Source organism: Amblyomma mixtum, chromosome 6, assembly GCF_055824585.1.
Source record: "Amblyomma mixtum isolate Tamu chromosome 6, ASM5582458v1, whole genome shotgun sequence".
In the NCBI taxonomy this organism is placed as follows: Eukaryota; Metazoa; Arthropoda; class Arachnida; order Ixodida; family Ixodidae; genus Amblyomma; species Amblyomma mixtum.
The window spans coordinates 52,398,932-52,412,324 of record NC_143017.1 but is presented as its reverse complement, the minus strand read 5'-3'; positions in this window follow the sequence as shown (position 1 = coordinate 52,412,324).

The following is a 13,393-nucleotide window of genomic DNA, read 5'->3' as shown; positions in this document are numbered from 1 at the left end:
AAACATTCGAGAAAGTGGTCCAATACTGCCAACTTCTAAAAATGGCTGAGCCAAGGCGGGTGAAACGTCCGAGAAATTGGTCCAATACTACCAACTTCTAAAAATGGCTGAGCCAAGGCGGGGAAAACGTCCGAGAAATTGGTCCAATACTACCAACTTCTAAAAATGGCTGAGCCAAGGCGGGGAAAACGTCCGAGAAATTGGTCCAATACTACCAACTTCTAAAAATGGCTGAGCCAAGGCTGGGAGAACGTCCGAGAAAGTGGTCCAATGCTGCCAACTTCTAAAAATGGCTGAGCCAAGGCTGGGAGAACAGAGGCAACGCGGGGCCTTCACAGGGCTGTCGTTTGCCAACTCAGATCCTACATTGGACCGATGTCATGTGCTGCTTGGGTTTCGGCAACGGCACCGCTCGCGGGCGCTCCGGGCGACGAGCTCTGCTGCTGCCTGGCTGCCGTGGTCGTCGCTAGGCCTATAGCCTGTTTAGCGAGCGGCCGGCGCTTCGGAAGTCGCCTGCGCTATAATAAAAGGCCTACTTTTCACAAATAGCTGTAGTGTTAACAGAATCATCTCACAATAAAATAATAGTATGGTCAATCTCCTCGACGCCTTCGGCAGCGGAGCTAGCGGGCGCCAGGCGAGCCGGACCCCGACGTCGCGCCAGCGGCAGCTGCTAGGCGCGGTTGTGAGAAATTTGCTCATATCACAGTTGTTACCTCTACTAGCAGCTCAGTATTGGTCAGCGATCCGCAAAAATGACACTTTTTTCACATTTCTTGTCCCATGGTTTATTACTTACGTCAAGTACACTCTTTAGCTCGCTTTTATGACGTCGGCAGACGGTATCCAGGCTGACCTACCGGCCGGCAGACTCGGCGTACTTCACGTCCGCACAAGAAAATACAAAACAGCCATGCTACCGGAAAGGATGCTTTCTAGATTCGAGATACGACAGCATGACTGTGCTAAAAGTGGATCTTTCGGCAGCGACACTGCCTGCGGCAACGCCGGCCGACGACCTGCGCGCTGGTCCCAGACTGCCCTAGTCGTCGCTAGGCCTAGCTGCTTTCGCATATCGACTCCGCAGCTGAGGGCGCTTCGGGACTGGCCAGCGCTCAGAATCGTGCTCCGCTCGGCACCGCTTTACTGTGAATTCGTCCCATAATAAAATATATGCTCGATTTTCACGACGTCTTCAGCAACAGAGCTAGCAGACGGCAGGCGAACCGCACCAGGTAGCAGCAGCACAAAACCGGCTATGGGATGAAATTTGCTTGCATCGTAGTCATCACTTCTACCAGGAACTCGGTATTTGCCAACGATCGTCACAAACGATGCATTTTTGATATTCATATATCCCAGGGTTTGCTATGAACGTGAACAAACAATACTATCGCGTTCTTCAGATGCCGGCGTTCGGCACGAAGACTGGCGCAGGCCGCCCGGCTCCAAGGAGTGCGCCCTATGTCATCATGACGCTGCCGCTCTCCGCGCTCGCATTGGCTGCCGCTTCCCGTCGTTGTTGCCGCGAGCGGCCCGCCGTTCGTCACTGTACGTCACTGTGTTTTGGTATGACGTCACTAAAACTTTATTTTTCTACACCCCTTGTGACGTCATGGTTGATGGCGCTAGCGAATGGGTCTAGGTCGTGAGAGTGAGCATTTAGGTAATCTTTGGAACCGAATTAAAATATTTTTTAAACGTTTGTTGCGTCCAACACCTGGCTGTGACTGCCCTTGCATACATAGGAATCCCATAGCAGGCTTTTTATAGCTTCAAAATTTGGTGTCTCCACCCCTTTAAGCGGTGGAGTGGACTTTGCTGGCGCTCGGAAAGTGCGAATGTTTCAGGAAAAGTGCGCGGTCCGCCAGAGTCGGGCTCTGGCGAGCACTGGGCTCCGCCCACTTGTATGTACAGAAAGTAGATTGAGGTTGAAAGTAACCTCGCCCGCTCCACTAAAGTACCGCGGGTAGACTTGTATGTACAGTGCCATCGCGGCAGTATTGGTCGAAATTGGGCGCGAGCAGATTTGATAAAGCTCCGCCCAATTACCCAAGGTGTTAAAACCCCGCTGCACACAAAGAGCGGGAGCGCGCCGAGTCTCAGTCTCGGCCGCTTGTCTGCAGCCCTTTTTTAACAGCCTTTCTTTTTTAAACCGCCTTTTTCTCTAAGTTCTTGTTTTCGGTCCCGTCTTCAATAAATAAGTTTTGCTTCTCAAGAAGTTTGGAGTTGCTGCCCCAACCGGCAACGTGTCGCCGGACGAGCGGACGAAGACGCGAAGCGCTTCGTGCCATTGTCATTCGGTCCATTGTGCTACAAGTTAACTAGCGGGTCTACAGCTTGCCGTCATATTGAATCTTCGGACGGCATGGTCGAGTTGCATGGCTTGCATGGACTTGAGCCGGTGACGATGGTGCATACGCCTGGGCGAACTCATCGGCCATGTTTCCAGGCGTCCCGCGTGACTCAATATGTGCTGTTACAGGGGGCGTTTCCTTGAATGAACCCCAGGGGCAGCGAGCGACCAGACGTCGAGCCTCCGCCTCTCGGTAGTCGGAAGGTGGTCGCCGAAAGAAGGACCAGTCGAGATAGCGAAGAAAACATTCCCAGTTTATAAGCATCGTAGGATGAGAACAGTGGAGAACACCAATTTCTTGCTTGCGCGTTTTCTTCGTTTAAATGATGCGATAGACATTGGTGTACTACATGGAGCACCCCGTAGTTTTCGCCTACGACCTCTAAATAGTTTACAATTGAATTTCTTCTCGAGGCTGCTTCGGTTCAGGTTTCATCGAACGAACGATGGCTGCAACGTGTAGTCGAACTTTAGGTCTCGTGAGGCAAGAAAAAAAAACTCCATTATGAGTTCTGATGCGTCGTTTGTTGCAATTCCAGCTCTTGAAGCAGGCTGCGTTAAGTGCTGTAGTGAATTAAAACTACGTATCAGCGTTTATATTGCAGTTTCTCCGTGCCTCGCGTGACCTAAAGTTCGAATACACGTCCTAGCCATCGTTCGCTTGAAACCGAAACGGTATGAGCGCAGAAATTCAATTATAAATGATTTAGCGGTCGTAGGCGTATGCCCCGCGGTTATTCATGTATTCTGATGTCTAACGTATCGTTGGAAACAAGAAAAGATGCAATAAAATTAGATGTCTATAGTCCTTTAAATACATTACACATTGACTTAGTACGCGGAAACAATATACAGGACGAGAGACTATAATAGGGGCACCATTGTTCCCTACCGCTGTGACTCTGTGGCTTTGGCGCTCGACTGCTGGTGTCAGGGTCGCGGGTTCGAGGAAAGCCGTGGCAGTCGCTTTTCAATGGGTGCGAAACACATAAAATAGATGTTTCGCTGTCCTTCCCCACGGAATATTTAGTGAAATATAAGCAATCGATGCAATTGATGCGGCAAAGTGTGCGTCAGCATTAGCGTTTCCCTTGGACACAGCAGCCGCTGGCGCTGACCGGGTTCAGAGCTGGTGGCACGACATCAATCCCCGAGTGAAACGCCGTACTCCCTCTCCACTCTTCTCTCCCTCTCTTTTTTTATACCGTACTCCCTCTCCTTTTTTAATCTCTCCCCTCTCCTCTTGGGGGGAAGAGAGGGAGGGAAGTGGAGAGGGTGGATTTCCCTCTCCACTTTTCGACTAGCCAACCGAGGCTTCAGATGGACGGACGAGCGGATTTGTACAAAATGGGGGTTGTAATGCTAATTAAAGCATTAAAACGCCCGTGTGCTGTGCGACGTTAGCGCACGTTCAGAACCCCAGGGGGTCTAACTAATCCAGAGCCCTCCATTAGTCCTCTGAGGCGCCCCTCAGTCATGGCCCACGTCCTGCTTTATAATTGTATATTTTATTTTCCCTAGGCAGAGAAGTCTGGCCTATAGTTGAGTCCACGTGACACCATGGTGCGGCTACGCTTGATGCCGCGCTTAATCGCGCCCCGATGTCCAACGAATTCTGTCGATGCTGAGGAGAAAAGCCAACTGCATCCATTGGTGCAGAGCGTCAGAAAAACCGCAAATCTGTCCGGGGATCTGCGCACGGCACGCTTTCTTTCTTTAGAAGGAACGGTTTTCGGATTCCCGTCCGTCCCCCGCGGCCAGGAGAAGCTTATAATAAGGGAGTAATTACTCCCTTATTAGAAATCTACTGCACCTTGGGGGATTCCCCTAAACATCTGACCACCTGGAGAGACTTCCAGCTAAAGTTCGGTTGCTGTCTCCTTAGCCGAATGTTACAGTCGAAAAATTACAAAGGGCACTTATCACTAGTTACGTGCTTTAAATGCGAAAGCATTGTTTTTATTTCATTTCCATTTTTTATTGATTAAAAAATTCCTCTTTTTAATGACGCACCTACTCATTAGCATACAGTCGTAAGGCAACACATATGTACTAGGCTCACCCTTGCTTCGCCGAAAAACAACGCAGTTTTTTTGGCCTATGGGATGCGTACTCGACTCGCAATTTGAGACTTGTGTTCAATTCTCCGCATCTTCGGAAGAAGTGTCAGTTTTCTTGGATACCACCGTGACGTCATCTGGAATACTTTGGACCACTGGTGCTGGTCGACGCCGAAGCCGGGTTCCGTTGCCGACGAACCATATAATCCTTGCGCGTAAAAAAAATGGCTGAGGCTTAACTTGGTTAAGCCTGGATACAGTCTGGAGAATGCGAAGCATCATCGTGTCGCGTAATTTGGAGGCGCACAACCACAGCGACGGCGCGAGATGGCCCCCGTTTCTCCACTGTCGTGACGTCATCGTGTCACGTGGTGTGACGTCATGTATCACGTGACTTGGAGGCGCACAACCACAGCGACGGCGCGAGATGGGCCCCCGTTTCTCCACTGTCGTGACGTCATTGTCGTGACGTCATCGTGTCACGTGGTGTGACGTCATGTATCACGTGATTTGGAGGCTCACAACCACAGCGACGGCGCGAGGTGGGCCCCCGTTTCTCTACTGTCGTGACGTCATGTATCACGTGATTTGGAGGCGCATAACCACGGTGAAGGGCTGAAGCGGTAGCTAAAGTAGTATGCTGCGCATAAAAAGTGTCACAACACTGTCGCCGCTGGCCAAAATTCGACTAGCGCATGCTTGCGAGCCTTGCGTCGCTAAGCGGACTCCTTTCATCTTACCGCTGAGCTGCCCGTTTCAGCCAGCCGCGCCCGAGGCGTCCGGTTTGAGTCAGGCGCGCCTCACAGAGGCTGTCGCCCCCCGCCCAGACCGTCTTGAGAGCAGCAGGGGTAAACGTCCCTACACAAAGGCGACCGGGAAAGCGCGTTCCCCCTTCCCGCAGGGAACGGCGGCCTGCTAGCTTTCAAGGGCACTGGGCGAAAAAAGAAAGCTTGTTGGTCCGACTCAACGCCATTCGATGAGAAAAGATTCCCGCGAGTTCTAACAGCATGTGGTGAATTCTCACTCTCCTGCTGCTGCCTCCTATGCGAGATAGTCGGCACGCGATGACTGTCTCCAGGGAGAGGGAGAGAGAGAGAGAGACAGAGGAAAGGAAAGGAAAGGTCGAGAAGTCGACGAAGAAATACGTGTGCTGCACCACACTAGGGAAGAAAAGAAAATTACGAGGAACTTTAGCGGCTAAAGTGGTGAAAGGCGAAAGCCTGAGTGCTGCATTATTCTACGCGATTGTTCACTTCACATTCTATTGGTGCATTAATTAACTGCGAATTAATGACGCTTAATCTTTGCCTTTAGGAGTGGAGCGCGACAGCGTGTTGTAGCGCTGCCAGGGAGTCCACGGAACGCCACCACCCGTTCGGCGCGATGTCTTGCCCTTTGAACGCAACGCTTTTTGAGGAAAGGAAATGGCGCTGTAGTTCTCTGTCATCTCGGTGGACACTTGAACCGCACCGTACAGGAAGGGAGGAAGTGGAGTGAAAGAAGGAAGAGAAAGAGGGACCTTAACGAAGAAAATGAAAATTGTATTTGAGGAAACGCAGAAACTGTCTCGCATACCTCGGTGAACATCAGTAAAAAATTGTATTTGAGGAAAAGAAATTGCGCAGTAACTGTCTCACATATTTGGGCGGACACCCGTCAAAATTCGCGCGCAGTGACGTCACGACTATTTCGACCAATCTGAAACGCGGACAAATTTGCTAAAACGTTGGTATGAGCCATTAAAGGCTTTCGCCTTAATAAAGAGATAGAGTGTGTTGTCATGGTATTGTTCGTGGGATCTCCAAACTAGAGTCAGTGAGGGGAAATGCAAAGGCGCCCGTATGCTGTGTTGTTGTTGTTGTTGTGACTGAGAGAAGGATGAAAAGGAAATTGCACGGGCCTGCTACTGGCTCTAGACAAGCCACCACCGCTGCCACGTGCAGATAGAGGAGAGGTAAGATGCTGTGCGATGTCAGTGCACGTTAAAGATGCCCAGGGGGGTCGAAATTATGCCTGAGCGCTCCACTGCGGCACCTCTTTCTCTTTCTACATTCTTGCACACGCTCGGCCAGCCCATCCCTCACGGCGCGGTTGAGGTGTACACCGAAAAGAGACAGTTAATTACGGCACCCTTCGCTCAAGACGAATTTACTGCGAGTCTGTGACCTGCGGCGTAGCTGCTCGCACGATGGTGGCGATTCATGGTAGTCTCCTTTAAAACACAACGAAAGCAGGGAAGGGAAGCGGCGAACTCCTCCGCCCAATGCGTTTTGGGGAGCCCTTCAACACACAGATAGCTAGTGGCTGAACTGCAGCGCACCTAGGAGCACAGCCATACACTTACAGTGATATTTCTAGTTCACTATACATACACTGCTGCGAAAGAAAGCTGCGCAGCAATTTGTTGCGAAAGCAACACTACGCTAGTCGCCGAGCCCTTTCGCGGAGCTGAGGCAAGGCCATACTGCGCATGCGCGAGGAGCAGTGACGTCATATGGCGCACAGCTGGCGCGCCGTCGCTGCGCGGGTGACTCAGAGGTGCCGCCGCCGCGCTCGCCAGTTGTGCATGCGAAGTAGCGGCGCATAACTATCGTGCCGGGGCCGCCACCGCTGCCGCGCGCTCTCCATCGTCTCTCTCTCTCTCCTCGTTGCTTTCGCAATCCGCCAGGTTTAACCAGAGCTAAACCACTGCCAATTTTCTAATGGCCCCAGTTAAAGACTAAACCTAAGATTCGACGAAATCTCGTCTGGTCCGGCTATGTACTAAGTTTTCAACAAGGCTTCCGTACGGAAGCCGAAACGCCCGTCTTCTTTTGAGCCGAACCATTCTTCGGAGTTTCCTCTTTGATGCGATAGCACTATAGCGTAAACCGTCCGGCGGCGACGGCGTCTATCACCGCATGGACCGAGCAGCTAAAAAGCGATGTCCGATCCGTAACTTGCACTCTACCCGAAGACTGCCCAAGCGACACAATTGACTCCCGCCTCCTGCATTTATGGGAGGCTAAAACAGGCCTAGAGCGCCGCTGGCAAAGGCAGCGATGGAACCGGACACTTAAGCGTCGCCTCGCCCGCCTTAACAAAGAGATAGAAACACACGCAGCGAATCTTTCACGTCAGAACTGGGAATCTATCTGCAACAAGCTTGATGGCAATATGAGTGTGCCTCAGACCTGGAACCTTTTTCGGCACTTAATAGACTCCACTCACTCTAAGACTGCCCAGAGACACGCCCTCACCAAACTCATACATACTTCAGATATACCTCCACCAGACCTCCTCCAAGACCTTCGAAATCAATACTTCCCCACATACCCTCCTGCACACCACCCTGATTATGCAGGCCCCCCTAACGACCAGCTTGATCAACCCATTACAGAAGCAGAGGTCCAGGCTGAACTCCAGACGCTTAACACGTCCTCAGCCCCCGGCCCAGACGGGGTACATAACAAGGCTCTCAGGAATCTCGACGCACAATCCATTGCTGCACTTACAGAATACTTTAATGAGTGCTGGCGACTGGGCACCCTCCCACCACAATGAAAAGAGGCAAGAGTCATTTTCATACCCAAACCTGGCAAACCTCTGCTTACTTCTAACCTCAGACCCATCTCCCTCACATCTTCTGTTGGCAAACTCATGGAGCATGTACTCCAGCGCAGGCTTTGCCAATACCTAGAAAGCAACAATCTCATGCCCACTAGCATGTTTGGATTTCGACCAGGGCTTTCCACACAGGACGTCTTCTTGCAGCTAAAACATCACATTCTCGACTCACAGACCTCCGACACTAAAGCTATCCTAGGGGTGGATCTCACTAAGGCATTTGATAACGTTACGCACTCAGCTATCCTAGAAAACCTTACGACCCTGGGAGTCGGCGCCAGGATGTACAACTACATCCGAGACTTCCTCAGCCACCGCACAGCCACGCTTACCTTTGGCGACCACAGCCTACCAGGGATCACGCTGGGAGCACGAGGTACGCCCCAGGGAGCCGTCCTCTCCCCTATTTTATTCAACATAGCACTTCTTCACCTACCACAACAGCTAGCTCAAATTCCCGACATCCATTTCAGCCTCTACGCCGACGACATCACTGTCTGGGCAAACCATGGCAGCGATGCCGAAATAGAAAAACACCTACAATTGGCACTAACCACCATCGACGCATATGTACGGGAGCGTGGCCTGACCTGCTCCCCTTCAAAATCGGAGCTTTTCCTCTACCGGCCCAAGCAACACGATTCAGTCAATGCACCCATCTCCCTCGCCCTAGGTACCCATCCCATCCCACTAGTTCACAAAATCCGCGTGCTAGGACTGGTTCTCCACTCCCACGGTGCGCGCGGAGAAGTCATAAAGACACTTCAAACACACGCTCAACACACCACTCGACTGATTCGCCGCATAGCGAACCGCAGGGCTGGCCTACGCGAGCGAAACACGACTCGCCTCACCCAGGCTTACATCATAAGCCGCACAACATATGCCCTTCCATACTTACCCCTCAAACAGAAGGAGAGAGACCGGGTTAATGCGCTCCTACGTAGTTGCACGAGAACGGCTCTACGTCTTCCGCCCAGCACATCCAACGACCGACTTCTCAAACTAGGTGTACACAACACCTTTGAGGAGCTAAAATAAGCTACTTTTATGGCACAACTATCCCGTCTATACAGCTCAGAGGCTGGTCGTACTTTATTGTCCCAGTTGAGCCTGACCCCAATTACAGAGCCTACCGAGGGGTCCCCCTTTCTGCTACCCTCCGCTCTAACCTCAACGTAACCCCCATCCCCAAGAACATGCACCCTGAGCGAGACAGGGAACGCAGAGTAGCAAGGGCTCGGGCCCTTCACAAACAGTATAGCGAGGACCATGAGATGGTCTACGTGGACGCAGCGGAATATACGACAGGCTCCCGTATGGCCCTGGCGGTAGCCGTCAATAATGCAAAGCTTCTAACCTCCAGCTCAATCATTACCAATTCGACCACAGAGGCAGAAGAGGCAGCCATCGCGCTTGCTCTCATTTCTACATCTGCCACAAAAATTATCTCCGATTCCAAATCTGCAATTTTAAATTATGCGAAGGGCTACATATCCAGCACCGCTGCTCGTTTATTACGTTTCTGGCAGCCCCGGCGCCTCATCACCCTCATCTGGACGCCAGCACATGCTGGCCTCCCTGGCAACGAGGAGGCTCATTACCTAGCCCGAGGTCTCACATTCCGGGCAGGAGTCGAGCCCCCTCTACGAGCCTCGGAGCGCCTGCTCTCCTTCCGTGATATTCTCTCGTACTACCGAGACAAACGAAGGGAATACGCACCCCCAGCTCCATCCCTCACCATACCGCAGGCTGCACATTGGCGACAACTACAAACCCGAACTGCTCCATACCCAATACTGCTGCATGCCCGATACCCAGACCAATTCCCGTCATCATGCAAACTTTGCGGCAAACCAGGAGACTTCTTACACACCCTCCTCACATGCCCCACCTTCCCTCATCCCCCATCACCAACCGCGGCGGAGTCTTACTGGGAGTCTCTTTTGACCAGCTCGTCCGCTCAAGACCAGCGCCGGATCATCTCCAGCGCTCACAGAAGGATTGCGCTCCAGGGGCTATCCTTCGCGTTGTAAGGGTGCCTCCTCCTCACATTGAGGAGGCATCCAAGTGCCATGTAGGGGGCTTCGCCCCCACGATTTACATCATTGGCAATAAAAGTTTCCACCACCACCACCTGTGAGGCATCCACCCAGACGGTTGGCAGGGAGGTGGAGAGAGGGAAATCCCCCCTCTCCACAGAGGAGAGGAAGGAATCTGTGGCCGGACTAAGAATGGCTCAGCAAAATTAAAGACTGTGAGTGACTCGGCAGTACTGAAGATGACAAAAGAATGCTCCCCAATGCTTCATGTCAACGCTGCGGAATTGCTGCACAGACCTTGCGTTCTACAATGAAGGAGCCAGAGAAGATGTGAAATACATAAGCAGTTACTTTTCTGACCAGAAGGCCAGAAGACCAGAAGACCGCCACCTAGAAAGAAAGTCGATTGTTACTGGAGTTTTGACATGGTCGAAATCGCCTGAAGATATAACATACAATACACAGCATAATAAAGTGGCTACGAAACATCTTAATGTGTCTCTCATTACTACGTAGGCGGAGTTGAAAAGGCGAGGGCTATCGCATTTCATCCGCATCAGTCCAATTGATCACCCCGAAATCTTTTCGTTGTTGGAATGCGGTTGAAGAAAATTTACCCTGAGGCCGTATTTGGTAAGTTTTTTCTACCATTCATTGCTTCGCCTTTTCGCCACCGGCCAGGACCGTTCTTCATTCTGGAGTTGGCGACAGGCACCCAGCAAAAGCGGAAGTAAAACAATTAGTCGGGGAAATAATCGCAAAAGAGTATGGCATCTACTGCAAAGATTAAACCAGTTTCTTTTTTTTTTTCGACCGGAACTCGGCTTTTGTCGGCGCAACATTCCCGCAACTGCGAAGAATGGAGCAAGCCATTCGTTTTCGCTTTGTGGCCTCGTGGCTTCCCCCAGCGGATCGCCTAACGCTGTGGTTGTTGTTTCGTACCGCTATACATGTCTTTTTTTTTATGAGAAAATAAAATCAGTACCTGTCTTACTTCTGGGTGGACACCTGAACCACGCCTGGGGGGGGGGGGGTGATGGTGAGAAATAATGAAGACAGAAGGGGCTGCGAATTCATTTTCGGCCACCTGGAGTTCTTTAACGTGCACTGACTAGAGTCACTGGATTTATCCAAACAACGCGCCAGAGTCTTCTGCACTTCGCCTCCGTCCAAATGCGGCTGCCGCGGTCGGCATTCGCTTACTCCCAATCAGACAATCTGGCCATTACATTCAAACAAATCACCGATTACTACAAGGAGGAGCACCGGCGCTACCCGGCCCCTTGTAAGGGTCTGGATCGCGCTGACGAGCGCCTCCTCATCAAAATTCTTACTAACACTGTACTGTGCCCGGCGGTGCTTAAACATTTCAATACATCCTTTGATGGTGCGTGCCAGTTCTGTGGGGAGGTGGCTGACACCTTCCACATGGTTTGGGCGTGTCAGTCAAACCCATCTATCCCCCCCAACCCCAACCCCAGCAGAGAGGACTGGGAGGCGGCCCTGCTCGGCTGTCAGGACCTAAAGACCCAAAAGGCCTTGGTTCACCGGACGCGGGCGGCGTTGCTTGCCAATGGGGCCCCGGAATAGGGCTCCACCTAGTATTGTTAGGGGAAAGGGCCAATAGGGCCTACCCCAATCACCTCTCTGTAAATATTTATTGTATTATAAATGTTTTTCACCACCACCTTACACGACCTCGCGCATAGCAATCGAATCTTATGACCAGGTAAAATTTTGTTGCTGCTGGGCTATAGTTGTATACAACTCAAGAACGCAGCGGATTTTCCTAGTCAAAGGCCAATGGCGTCGTCCGATTCTCATGACCCTGCTAGCGTGACAATGCAGGGAGCGACGCCACAATGGAGAGATGGATCTATCCTTGACCGTAAAGGGAAGGGATAATCCGCTTTCTTCTACCACTTACTGCTTTGTCACACTAGCAGGGTAGAATCGGCCGATGCCATCGGCGGGAAGGGGTCCTTTGAAGGGGAAAAGCAGTATATCCGACTATGTAGTTGAAGCATATTTCAAAGGAATTATTTAGCGCACTCGTGCCTTGTGCTAACTTAATTATTGCTTAGAATGCCATGACCACTGAGCCGCCTTGGCGAGTGAGAGGGAAGTGCAGGAGGGCAGGCACGTCGGCGGGATCTTTTGTTTTCTTTCTTTTTCTTTTTTTTTGCGGGAGGAGCTCAAGGTGGTTTCTTGTAGAGTTCTGCTCATTGCAAAGATTGCAAAGGGTGGGGGGGGGGGGGGGGGATGACGGTGATTCCCCTTTGATTTCTTGGACACGTGCGTGGGAGAGGATGATGCGATGGTCGGTTCGTCGGACCGGAGCAAACACAGGCGGAAGAGCTCTCCGGCTGCAGGTTCTATGGAGCAGCCAAAACCCGTATGTCGAAGCGAGAAGTGGCCATCGTTCCTCTGCAGTCGCTCCGAAGCGACCAACGCGACGAAGACATCGTTGAACGAGGCCGCGCCCCTGCTCTGTAGTGCATGACATGGATGGCTAGGGTGGCGGCGTCTCGACTTCTATGAATATTATTTTCATTATTTTCACGCCGGGTTGCCTCATGCGCGAGTGATAATGAAAGGAACGGAATGCCTTACTTCAGACCGTGCCGCGAGCTGGAGCCAGCATCCAGCGTCTCCTGCCTGCATCCTCAATTCCTGCACATTCTTCTCCCGTTCTCGGTGCCTTCAAAATTGCTGCACGGTGAACTCGAGCCGCAAGGCCTGATAGCTGAGCCGCTGCGTGCCCTCGGTGTGAATGCGCGCTTATTGGACGAGCGCTCACGAAAGCATGCCCGTAATATATTTTTTTTAAGGTTATTTTGTGCTCCTGGGCGTACTTTCCGTGGTGGTCCAGTGAATGAAAAACGCCATTATGGCATGCCTCACTCTCGTATACGCCACAGTGCAGATATGAAGGTCTAAAATTCATCAATTCTTTTTGAATTTAATGTTGTTGTTGTTTTTTTTAGGAAACTCCTTGCCAAGCATGTGTGAACTTTGTTGTTTCGGGTGAAACGCGAACTTCGTGAGGCGTGCTTCTTTTTTTTATCATAGAATTCAGAGAATTTCTCGGACGTTATCGTCCGAGCAAGGTATACAAGCAATTACTAGAGAATATCCTGCCCAGTCTCAACTGTCGTATGATGAATCGAGGAAAGCCGCATATATTGCTGACCTAGTCGGTGATCTAAGCGTAATAGGACTTGTGGAATTGTAAGGCTGGACAAGCCAATCAGTGCCGCAGGCGTTTCGTTGAACTGGGTGAGCAAAGCATTTTATGGCAATAACAATTACGTGGGTAACTTTCTGTC